Source organism: Phoca vitulina, unplaced genomic scaffold (assembly GCF_004348235.1).
Source record: "Phoca vitulina isolate PV1807 unplaced genomic scaffold, GSC_HSeal_1.0 scaffold26, whole genome shotgun sequence".
NCBI classification, from domain to species: domain Eukaryota; kingdom Metazoa; phylum Chordata; class Mammalia; order Carnivora; family Phocidae; genus Phoca; species Phoca vitulina.
The window spans coordinates 8,244,065-8,256,974 of NW_022589729.1; the positions used below are offsets into that span (position 1 = coordinate 8,244,065).

The following is a 12,910-nucleotide window of genomic DNA, read 5'->3' on the forward strand; positions in this document are numbered from 1 at the left end:
TTTGACCAACTTATGTGAAATTGTTTGAGGTGTTCATTAAAGAGTAATTGCATCTCTTTCATTTTCTGTATTTTAAAAATTGTGGACTATTCTTTATGCAAAGCACTTAGTAAATTATATTCATTTACTCCATTTATTCTCTACATACTTCCTACCAGGCTTTATCTTTTGCATTATTTAATTTTGTGGAACTGCTCTTAGAGGGGGTTTAGCTCTACACATAGCAGCATGGTTTCTAACACAACGTCTCCAGATTTTTAAAGACTATAGTATTCAACCTGCTTGTGAGTTATTTGGAATATATACTGAGTTGTCTTATGCTATCACAAAGTGCTAATCAGTGGTAGTGAACAATGTTTGTGCTTTTGATGATTTCAATACATGGTTCTGTGTAGGCCGGCATACCAGGTTCTGTTGGTGGTACAACAGTAAATTAGACAAAAGTCACTGCTCTTGAGAAATGCATAGATTTGTAGAGGAGACCGACATATATTTGCAATTTTAACATGAGGCAGTCTGTTATGTGACATAAGATACAAGGAAATATACAAATTCAAAGTGGGGAGAAAAGTTACTTCTGTTGTGTGTGGTCAGAGAAGACTTCAAGGTTTTTTCATTGTTTTTCTGTGTAAAATCAAAGAAAGTGTGTGTGTGTGTGTGTGTGTGTGTGTGTGTGTGTGTGTGTTTGAAGTTGGATACAGGAGGAGATGAGTTCCCTTTATTACTTCGAAAGCATGTATTCAAATGGTCTGCCAGTTCAAGTTTCTTTCAGGCTCCTAGAATTGGCCAAGAACAGCAAATCAGCTGTAAAACATTCAATTTAGAGACCATTATTATAGATAAGATACTTAACTCTATTTTATTTAAACCCATGACCTTTCCACTAATTGAAAAGCATCAGAAAAGCACCAGCCTGTGGAGTCACGAATAATGTCTTTGTGGAAATTACTGAATGAAGTCTTGTGACTTAGACTGGCTACCCTGTCATTGTAACTTAATGTGTAAAGTAACTCTTCTTTGTAATGCGTGTGTTTTATATAGTAAACATGTATTTATATAGTAAACATGCATTTCTAATATGCTCATGAAAAACAGTTGCCCATCTGATTTTTATCAACCCTAACCAAGAGTGTTTCAAGTAATTCACTGAAAAGAGTGATGATAGGCCCAATAATGAACCTCTCCCATTGCACCATTGCTCTGCAGGCACACCCCCTCATTTCCAGCTCCCTCCCGCCCCGTAAAAGCTCCTTACTCAGTGCTTCTATCTACTGTAATACTGATTTGTGTCATCTTATTATTACAGTTGTATCTTGCACTTGTCTCAAAGTCAAGTAGTACCAATAATAATAGGCAGACACTGATCTATGTGCTTTTCAGATTGTCTCCTTTAATTCTCATAATGACTGTATAAAAAAGATACTGTTTCCATCCCCATTTTATAGATGCGGGAGTTGAGGCAATCTTAGAGCTGAAATGTAGAAGAATCAGGATTTGGATTCTTCCAGATTCATAGCCCACATTTTTAATCACTATACTGCTTTCCTCCTAAGAACCACTTTATACTGGAGAAGAAGAAAACAGTGGATGAAATCCATAAATTCTAGTTCATTTTGTTAAACCTGGTGGATTACGTATCCCATTGTGATCACTGCATTGGACAGCAAGAATTACTGCTAAGAATCCATATTGCTTTGTTTTCTAATCTTATCACAAAAGTATGTTTTTGTCACAATTGATTTTATAACCCGCAGATTGAAAAATATGATACACATTATGTGGAATTTTGCTGTAAAACAGAGAAAAAGCTTAAACTAGTAATGCATTTATGCTTTATTGCTTACTTGTGTATCACATAGAACAATTTTCATGTATTCTAATGTAAGGATAATTCTATTTATGAATATATTTAAAGGACTGATGTCAGTTTGTAAGTGTAGTGGGGCAAAAACTTAATAGCTGGACAAAAGAAAATGTAGCTTCTTTATTTAGGACATTTGATATTTCTCATGAGGTTTCACTTATTACTACGAGGTGAAGGGACCATGAGGGAAAGGAGAGCATGGAGTGGGGAGCAGGGGTTGTGGAAAGTGATATGGATTTGCCAATTATTGTATCTGTGTGTGTAATACACACAGTTTAGCAATACAGTATAGGGTATTATTTTGGGCAGCTTACCCTTTTTCTAACAAATGCTTGGTCTTGCAGTTCTTCCCTTCCTATCTACTTCTCTCCAAGATGGCAGTGGGGAGCTTAGGTGCCATGGAGGTTATGGAGGAGACTACCTTAGATTCTTGCACCATCTTATTGTCTCTTCACTATTTTTTGGTCCTTGCTGATCTCTAGCTGGCTAGTCTAGTCTGAACCCCAGTGTCTCATTCACTCACATGAATCTGGTTCTGTTTGGTCTTTTGAGGTATCATGCTGGTACCCATGACTGAATCCCATGGATTCCAGTCATTTGCCCCTGATCTACAAGTCCCTGTGCTTCTTTGATTCCCCCCCACTGGGTTACAGATATTCCTGGGTCACCCAGGCTGGGGGGACCAGTAGCATTCTCAGGCTATCTCTCTAGCCCCCTCCTTCCACAGATACGGCATTTTTCCTCCTGTGCCAGGTTGGGCAGGGTGCCAACTCAAATGTGGCCTCTCTTAGAGACTTGCCTCCTCATCAGCTGTGCCTCAGGAAGCAGACTTTCCTCAGTTCCCCACAGTTCTCTGGTCTTATACCTCACCTTGCCCCACAAAAGTGGGAGCAGTTAGAACATGGGTTTCTAACTTACTCCCCCTACTTCAGCTTCAACTCTCCTTTCGTGGTCCACAGGAGGGGGGTGGGCAGGAAGCGCCACAGCCCCGCCATCATGGGCAGAAAGGGTCCCTCTTCATGCTGTAAGTAGTTACAGGAAACTGTATTTGCATCTCCCAGGCTCTTGATACAGAAACCCAAAAGCAACAAGAGATAGGGATTTAGTGAAGCTGAAAATACAGTGATTTAAAATATGAAATTATTACTTCCTTTTTCGTTTGTTTTATTCATTTTTATTTTGGGCTCTCTCTTCCTACTGGAGTTGGACAGGATCAACTAGGTGGATAACCTAGCATAAGTTTGGAAGCCTTGCACATAGATGATTTTACGGAATGAACCATATTCCTAGATTTCTGAAACTTTATTACTTATCCAACTTTTTTTTTTTCTAGCAGATTTCTAGTCAGGCTTATTTTTTTGTTTGTTTCCAAACTATACACCCTTATGATCCATACTGCGTATCTGTGTTTAGCATGTAATTGCCCTCCTTCCTTCAGCTTAAACCCTACCCGTCTCTAGCACTCAGCATAAGCCCCAACTCCTCCCCAAATCACATTTGCTAAGTTGGGCCTTAATGATCTCTCTTTTGTGAACTGCTGTTGCAGTTATGAACTCAATACACACAGTTTAGCAGTTGTTTAATCTGCATTGACTTCATGTTTTTTAAGTTTGCAACCTATTAGCTAGCAGGGTTTTTTTTTTTAAGATTTTATTTATTTACTTGAGAGAGAAAGAGCACGAGCAGGGTGAAGGCAGAGAGAGAGAGGGAGAAGTAGACTCCCCGCGTAGAGGGGAGCCTGATACAGGGCTCAATCCCAGGACCCTGGGATCATGACCTGAGCCAAAGGCAGACGCTTAACCGACTGAGCCACTCAGGCGCCCCAGCAGGGTTTATATTATGCAGTTCTTTAGAATATTCTATAGCACCTAGCACTGTGCTGGGCATATAAATTAGATGTTCAGTATCTCTTCTCTTTCAGTGGATTCCTGACCCACTTAATGGCGTGTTTTTGGTTTTTTAAGAAGAAAGGTAGAATTTAATGGCTACCATGGCATCATCATTATTATAATTCATTAGGGATTGAGCTTGGTGCATGTAACAAGATGCTCAAATAATGGAAGTTTGAACAAGAAGGGGTTTTGTTTTGTTTTTTCCCTCATGTTATGGGAAGGTATTTGATGGCTACATTATCCAGATAAAGGATGGCAGGATGGAAACCTTTGATTCTTGTGGTCTTTAACTCCTACTCAAAAAAATGGATGTTGTTGCCTACATCCCAGGCAACCTAAAGTACAAAGAAGGGCACAAGGCTCATGCCCACTAAGTAAATCCCACTGAAAAAATTTTCCTTAAAAGCTCCACCAGTGATTGCATGTACTTCTTATTGGCCAGAACTTACTTCACATAACCACTGCTGACTGGCTGATTGATTGTGTTGTGCAACCAGAGTTAAGCTAGATATTAACTTCTTTCCATTTCAAGCAAATTCTACTGATAAGCATCCCCAAAATATGGAGAGTTTTACTGTGTGATTTATTGCTTGAAATATATGTTGGCCAAAAGATATTAAAAGTTAAAGTTATTATTTGGGATTTGTGTTGCAAATCAAGAAGAAGGATAGTGTGTACTATACTAAGATTATACAGTTATTGATTAACTAATATTTGATTTCTTTTTAATTAACTCATTCACTCATTTATACCTTAAGGAATAGCTTGCATAATTTATACCTTAAGAGTTAGTTTGCATATGTTTATACTTGCTGTCTCTTTTCCTCTCAAGTTACTGTTATGTGCTTTTTTTTTTTAAGTTATAGAAAGATTTTAGTGCAATTTACAGTATAATAATCCAGTCTTGAAATACATTACGGAAGATTGAGTGTTTGCCTGTATGTTTGCTTCAGGAGAATAGCTTATAGAATATAGTATCTTAAGTGTTTTATTTGCTAAATATAAACCATATTAAGATAATCAGTTTTAAAATGTGGAGACTATCAGCATTTTTCTTATAAATTACTATCAATGTATCCTTGAGATTCTTAGAAACAATCTTTTAAACATCAAAACCAGCTGTAATTTTTTTTCTCTTAATGTAAATTAAGATTGCATACAACATCACGGTCAACTTAAGGTGGAAAGAAATCGACTAGTTTTTAAAAAAGACATTTTGAAAAAGAAGAAAATAATATGCAATTCAAAAAGGCATATGCACAACTATTAATATTGTTATAAATTATCAAATAATTAATACAGAAAAAGAATAATTTTAACTACTGAAATGTTAATCATGTGTTTTAAGTATCGTTTAAGTAATTTATAACTAAGCACTTAAATGTTTTCCTAGTCTGCTTATATTCTTAAAGTAAATTTTTTAATATATGTGATAAAATTTTCATCCAAAAAACCATCTTAATTTTTTATGTTATCAATTGTGTTTGCTGAATATCATAATTATCTTTACTGCTGTTGTTACCCCCTGACCTCCTCTAACTACAAAAAAAATTAATTTCACATGTACCAAGCTTTTCAGTATGTTGTAGTGCTCATTAGGAATGAGAACTATTGAGTCTCCTTTTTTTTTTTAAGTTCTATCCTTCATATAATAGACTCTGTATAAGCTAAGCTCCAAAGAGAAAACGCTTTCTAGCTTCTATTTTCTGTATATGTGACTCCTTTTTTTAAAAAAAACTTCTGCAGAATAGTGAGAGACAAGAGGGGAGACTTCAAAGCACCCATTTGAATTTTTATTTATTGTCTGAAATTCCTTTAAATAGTTGAACATTACTTTTAAAAGCATTTTGAATGTCCAGACAGATAAAAGGATTTTTATAAACAAATTCCCTGGCAGGAGCTACATTACATGCTATATATTTCAGGCTAATAATAAGAGCTTACTGTGGGTCAGTGTGTCATATCCCAGTGGTGTCTAGTGAGATGGAGGGTTATCTTATATGTCAGCTAGCTAACCCTGTGAACAATTTTGAGCAGGCAAGATAATGGGACTGAATTTTGAAATGAGGGTTGAAATACACTGAAATATTGTCACATGTGAGAACAATAACTTTTTTAAAATAAATGTAGTCACCTTTTGACATCATTAGGCATATTTGATAATAATTTTTAATGGGGTATATTTTAAATGGATAGATTGGGTGGAGTATGAAGTGAATCATATATAATTGTATGTTTAAATAGATAAATAAAAAAAAATCATAAATTCTGTCCTGCACAGGAGATTTTTATTAATAGAAAGCTACTGAGCAAAATTGGAAACACTTTTTTTTCTTTTCTATTATGATTACTGAATTAACATTACTTGATACTAGTAAGGTTCAACTTCTTGATTGTAATTTTAAGTTTTGAATATAAAATACTTCTACTCAAACATAGGTGCAGTAATACAGAAATCTTTAAAATTGCTTTGCTTTACTGCATTTCCAGGACAATATCTTCATAAACCATTATATAAAGTGTGTTAATGCCTTTTTTTAAATCTAGTTCTTTAAAGAATTTTTTATTCATTCTTTCTTTGTATTTCCCTGCAAAGTCAGTAACCAAAACTAAATATACACTTAATTTTGAGAAAAAGTTTGTGTGTGTATGCAGGTGTGTGTAGTGACTCTCAAGAAAATATTTATTTTTAAATGTAGGTATGATTGCTCGATATGAATTGAATATGATAATCTACATACAATCATGGCATAGAAATTAAAATTTTAGAAGATGTATAGATACTGAGTATAATCTAAGTATGTTGAATTGGGATGAAATTATAAAGTTGTTTTACACCAGCTTATGCACATTTTGTTTATTATTTGGCATTTGCTTTTACAAAAGGCAGGTCTTTATGTACACTGGATTTTGTATGAATATATGTGGGCATATCCTTATTTTTCCGAAGCCCGTAACATTGCAAGCATCGTAAGTGAGTGATTTAGGAAGCTGTGGGCAGCCAGCAGGGGCCACTCACAGCTTGCTCCTAAACTGGACGGCAAAGTGAAACTCCTTCTTTAATCACTATTTGCCATCATTCCGAGCTGGTTAATTTTTAGTTTCTTACTCAAAAAAAAAATGATTATCATGGAGCAGTATGAAAAAAGTTGTTGCTGTATTTGTTTTTTAATTGTGTAGTGATTGATCTTTTCTATTAAAGCGTTTAGATCATTCATTATTTGTCTATATCAGAAATGAGAATTTATGCACTTAATAATTAGAAGTATTATTGTTCTAATAGGCCAATCATTCTAAATTCTTAATTATTAATGCTGACTTATTTTAACTAGGGAAAGAAACTGTTTAAGGATTTAAAATAATTACATTGTTTAGTTTTAGATTAAAAACGTAACAATTGCCAGTGTTGTCATATATATACATGTATGTACCCGTACATATTTCTAAACCTGCATCAGTTTAGTATAATTCGCATTTTGACGATTATCTTTTAGAAAAATGTATGTGCTGTGTTACTTGAACATGTGCCAAGCTTACTTCCGATTACCCAAAATCTGTCTTCATTCACCTCTTCTGGTTGATTCTGGCAGCCTCAAGGTTAGCATCTTCCCTCTGACACAGATGGATTCCTGCTAGGAAGGCTAATCTGCAATTGAAAGGCAAGCTTTATTTCCTGTGATTTTTTGATACTAATTTATAAAGTCTTTCTGGTTTGAAGGTGTAATCTCACATTTACATTGGTACCTGCTTCTGAAGAAAAAAAAAAATAGTCCACGTTCTCTAATTTTCCAACTTCCTTCACGTATTCTCATCATGGAATGTTTACCCCTCTCTAGCACAGTTTTGAATTTTTTACTACTTTGCTGTAATGCCTGGTAGTAGAGCTATTTCTTATTCCCGTTAATCAATCCATAACACTTGCTAACAGCCTTGTTTGGGCCAGTGTGTTCATCCTTGCCTATATCTAAAATAGCCCCATGGCTTACCCTAAGTTACAAGTGAGAACCAGAGTATCATCCTTGGATGTCTAATTCTAGGCTGAAGGTTTTCCAAGAGTAGTATATTCTGGATTCACGCAAGCATCTCTTGCAGCAAATCCGCAAATACAGAAAACACTTGTTTTGGTGTATTGTCTCCTTTGTGTAGTCCCTTAGGGGAAGAAGTAGTAGGTTGTGAATAGGACAATTGAAGTTCAGATCTAGCTCTGTTTAGTCTTTATGATCTGGGGCATGTGCCCTCATCTGGTATTTGAGAATAATGATGCTTACTCACTCTATCCCCCTTGCCTGTGAAAACCCCTTACAAGCAGGCAAGAGCTATAAAGTTTAGGTGAGTCATTATCATGAATAATAGCAATAATATTTCTACCAATTATATTAACTCTTTGATGTATCATGGTGGTCATTATCACACTTTATTTATTCATGTTTACATCCTTCTGAGAAGGATTAAAAATAGCTAAAAATATAATGGAACAATACCTTGACAACCAGGTAAAATCATCAGATTCATACACTGTGTTATATCCACTACAATATAATTTAGCTAACATGAAGGCTATGAATAGTAGATGACACATAGATCCTAATAAGAGGCTAAAGATTTACAGTGACCTCTCCCTCCTATCCAACACATTCCCAAGCACACATCAGGCGTCTGCTTGTACCTACTACTTTTTAGTTTCTTGTAGCCAGTAAAGAGGATTTTTGCTAGTCTGCTGTATAAATACACATTTTACTTTAATAGAAATCTAGACACATGAAGGTAAAATATGAATTAGCATATGGATTACTTGCTGATTTTTTTTTATTATTATTTTTAAAAAAAAAAAAAAACATCTTGGAATGAAAGGGGTTCCTTAAACTCAGGACTTTATCATGACATCCAAAAGATTACTCATTGTGACAGTATAATAGTCACCCAACAGAATGGGAACTCTACACCACTTATTATATAGTAAATATAAGGCTAATTTTACATACATAGTAGGTAAATATTTGTTGAATTGAATCAAGTAGAGCGGTTTTGGGTTTCGAACATGGAGAGTAGTCAGTTACTACCTGAGCAGAAGGATCACCCTGGAAAGTAAGGATTGGATTAGAGAAGGGCTTTGAATGCATTTCTCATTAGCTCTAATTTTACTTTCAGCATAGAGCTATGGATGGCTCTGGAATGAGAAAACTGACATCTGAAAAGCAGCGATTTAGAAAGTTGAATTTGGCAAGTTGGTAAGATGGATTGGAGCAGGGAGAGAGAATTGCGTACAACTCCCTTTTCATCCCCGCCCATTCCTCTTAAATCAGATAACTACTTTGTTTCCCTTTAATCTTATAAACGATACCCATTTATGCTCCCTGAGTTATCATTTTTGTGTATTGCTTTAAAAATCATTCTAAAGTAATTTTTATTTTTTTGTACATTGTTTTAAAAGTAATTCTAGTGTTATCTTCTTGGATGTTTTCCATCCCCAAATAGATTGTGCCTTTTGTGAGTTGTGACCATTCTGTAATATTATATATGCGAATAGGTGACACAATGAAATATTTTACTCGTTCTCAACCTATCTCGTAACAGAACTTTTTAGAACACTGATATAAAACTCATTTGAAATACTTTTGGAGAATCTTTGTGTGTATTTTTCTGTAAGGGGTTAAAAGATGAACATTTTTTACATCTGTTTTAACAGCTATTAATTAAAATTAGTTACTACAAATCTTTCAGGATATTATTTTCTTATGATTGATTTTTAATGAAGATAAATGTGTAACGAGCAACTATAATAAATTCCCTTCCATCTCTTTGCCCTCCTCCCCTCACTTCTACCCCCAGGGTTTCAAGTCCTATTTTTAAGCCTGGTTTTGTTCAGTTGTTTTCCTTAGTATCTGTCACGTATATTTGACTGACGCATTTGTTGAATGTACCAGGGGGGCCTTCATACAGAGCCTGCTAAACTTTGAGGGCTTCTTTCTTTCTTCCGAGAAGTTGAGTCAAATTAATACTGGTCCTTAGAGAAGCAGAAAACTTTTGGGTCTTGACACAGTGGCAGGAAGGCTCATGCAAGGTCTCCTTATAGCCTGGAGGCTGGGCAGATTTGATTGACCAGTCCTCACAAAATTGAAAGGCCTTCTTTCGAATGGCAGCCTGCCACCCTAAGTATTTGTCAGTGTGGGTACTGAAGCAGAATAGCATTTGGAAAGCAAATAAAATGTAATTGTATATAAGATCAAAGTTGAAGGAGAATGACTGGATCAGAGGGAGAGAAGAAAGAGTAACGGCTTCTTGTATTTATGTGGGGGCCATAACACTTCCTTCATTTACAGAAGGAACCTTAATCCTTGAAAATATGAGTAGGATATCATCCGTATTGAACAAGCTTTTCATTAATCCTTTGTGTCTCAAATACGTTTCCCTGATTTGGGAAGTAATTTTTTCAAGTATGTAATTGTAGAAGAATGGGATGGGTTTGATGACAACAAAATGACAATGAGATGTATAACCAAGTGTTCTGTTTATCTTTTGAGGAAAGTTATGAAATTGGTGTCCATAAATCAGTGACAGAAAGAATAAGAAATTGTCTTAATATATCTAATGAAATGGAGAGAATAGATATTTTGTCACTGATGTCATTTAGCTAAATGTCCCATATATTCTTACCTACTGACCTTCTGAATTTTGACAGTGGCACTTTTTTTTTTTGTTTTGTTTTGTTTTAAAGATTTTATTTATTTATTTGACAGAGAGAGACACAGAGAGAGAGGGAACACAAGCAGGGGGAGTGGGAGAGGGAGAAGCAGGCTTCCCGCAGAGCAGGGAGCCCGATGCGGGGCTCGATCCCAGGACCCTGGGACCATGACCTGAGCCGAAGGCAGACGCTTAATGACTGAGCCACCCAGGCGCCTGGACAGTGGCACTCTCTTGTACAACGGTTACTTACTTTTCTTCTGTCACTATGATATTCCTATTTTCTGAGGTTGATCACTTGATTGTAAACAACAATAGCAAAAACTAAGACCCATGTGATCTTTTAGCTTTACAGTTTGTTTCACAATCCACAAAGGCCAGAAGTTGGCAAATCCTTTATTATCTAGAGGCCACCCATTCCTTTCTGGGCTGGGATATCTCTTTTTTTTTTTTTAACTTCCTGATTGGAGGAATAAACATAGGTAATGAGAAGAAATATACCTATTTTATTTAGGACTGTAGTCACTATTGATGTAATAACATTTAAAAATGAATTGTAAGAATTCTAGGCAGATAGTGTGATGTCTAAGATTGTCATCAGTAAATATTGGCTAATTACATAAAAGTCTCCAGAGTCTTATTAACAAATAACGAGAGCTGGATTGTGGAGATACTGTTTCTCATGAAGAACAGAATACCTGTTCCCTATCTAATCTTGTGGACTACAGTCTGCTTTTTCTAACAAATAAACTTTACTCTGTGAATATTTTATTGGATATTTTAAAGAGATGATGTTTTTAAATGTGTTCTTTCTTAGACGTTTCTGGAGTAACTGGAAGCCATATTTTTTGGGAAATAAAATAATCACCGTACTTGTTTACTAGAAATTATTACTTGGATGTGATGTTTAAAAAACTGCTTCATTTATTTTTATAAAGAGGATTATCTCACCCTAAATTATAAATTTTTAGAAAGAATTTTATAACAATGTTTCTTGGTATTTTATAATACTTTGAATTACCTACTAATAATCCATGCTTCCATATTTAAAATACACTGGACCTTGAGTATAGTACTGCTTTCCATGGACTGATTTCTGTATTAAGATCTTATTCTCAGATTTTCAGTATAGGGTGTCTAGTCACAAAGTCACAAAAGGTTCCCAGAGTAAAAACATTTTACTCCTGAGGCAGACCAGTGACATGAACCCTGAGATCATCGTGTGTGGACCTCAGCGTTGCATAATTTCGTTTAAAAATAATCCTAAATTATGGCTATTGGCATATCTTCAAAAGTAAAACAAAAATTGACTTGAAATAACAGTAAAGGGTATTCACCCCTATTTTTTTTAAAAAAAAGGCCACATATTATGTAAAAATGTAAAGTCATTTAAATATCTTCCTTTGATCCTGTAAATCTTTTGTGCATTATTTACAGCAATTGAATTGAGCTTATCATGTATACATACATGATTTCTGAGAAATACACAGTATGATTATTTCTGACTAGATTGAAAGCTTACATTTGTATTGTGGGATAAATTAGTTAGAAATTCTGTTTTATTGTATTCAGTTGCATTGTTTTCATCAGGCAATTTATCACATGGGTGTATGTGAAATTTCTTCATTTATTAAATTTCAGATTATGTATTTCAAGCCAGAGCAAGACTTAAACATTTTTCCATAAGTATAGCTTCAGGTAAACAAGCAATTTTAGCCCTGAAAATAGCTTCTGCTTCTGTCAACACGTTGTTTATTCTTTCTCTGAGATAAAAAGTTCAGTTTTCTGATATTTGTACCAAGATAAAGTCAGTAAACAAGATTAATATAGTGTGGAAAAGGTTGTCAGCAGTCCTGGCAAAGGAAATAAGTTGCCTGTACATAGAACATACTGTAAACTGAATAAAAGTGTCAGGTCCACCCCGAGATAATGTGATCATGAACCTCTAACAAAGCATGACATAGGCACAGTCGGCTTTTCTCAGAGCCACAGTGTAGAAAATGGATTACTGTATTCCTGGGATGCCCACTGGAATAGCATGAAAACCTCATTTTGAGATGAATGCAGGATGTAGTCCTGGAGTTGAGCCACATGTTTACCTGTGGTGCTCCAGCCGTCGGGTTCTTGATGTCATCATCTGCGCACATTTGCAATATTTGCATTTCTTGGAATTTCAGAGTGTGTGCTGGTATCCTTGTGACCCAAGTGATAAAGGAATAAATCATTTTTTGCAAATGTTGGGTTTTTTTCAGAGACATTTTTCTGCCTCATTGGGCTTTTTTCTGATTGTATACTTTAAGTGGCACTTTTATAATTGTGGAGGGGCTTTATTATTATTATTATTATTATTATTATTATTATTATTATGGCAGAGCATAACTTAGGACCTTTTGTCGTAAGATATGTCTTGTTGACTGTGATTGTAGATTCTTTCTTGCATGGTGCTGCTCACGTTCCCTTTTGAGAACCCTCC

General features: G+C 35.2%; 1 protein-coding gene across 3 annotated transcripts in view; it reads left to right on the forward strand.

Annotated features, from left to right (window-relative positions):
* The window catches only part of GPATCH2 (G-patch domain containing 2), a 175,877-nt gene that overhangs the window by 92,943 nt on the left and 70,024 nt on the right, over positions 1–12,910 (forward strand). The gene's annotated exons all lie outside the window — the stretch shown is intronic.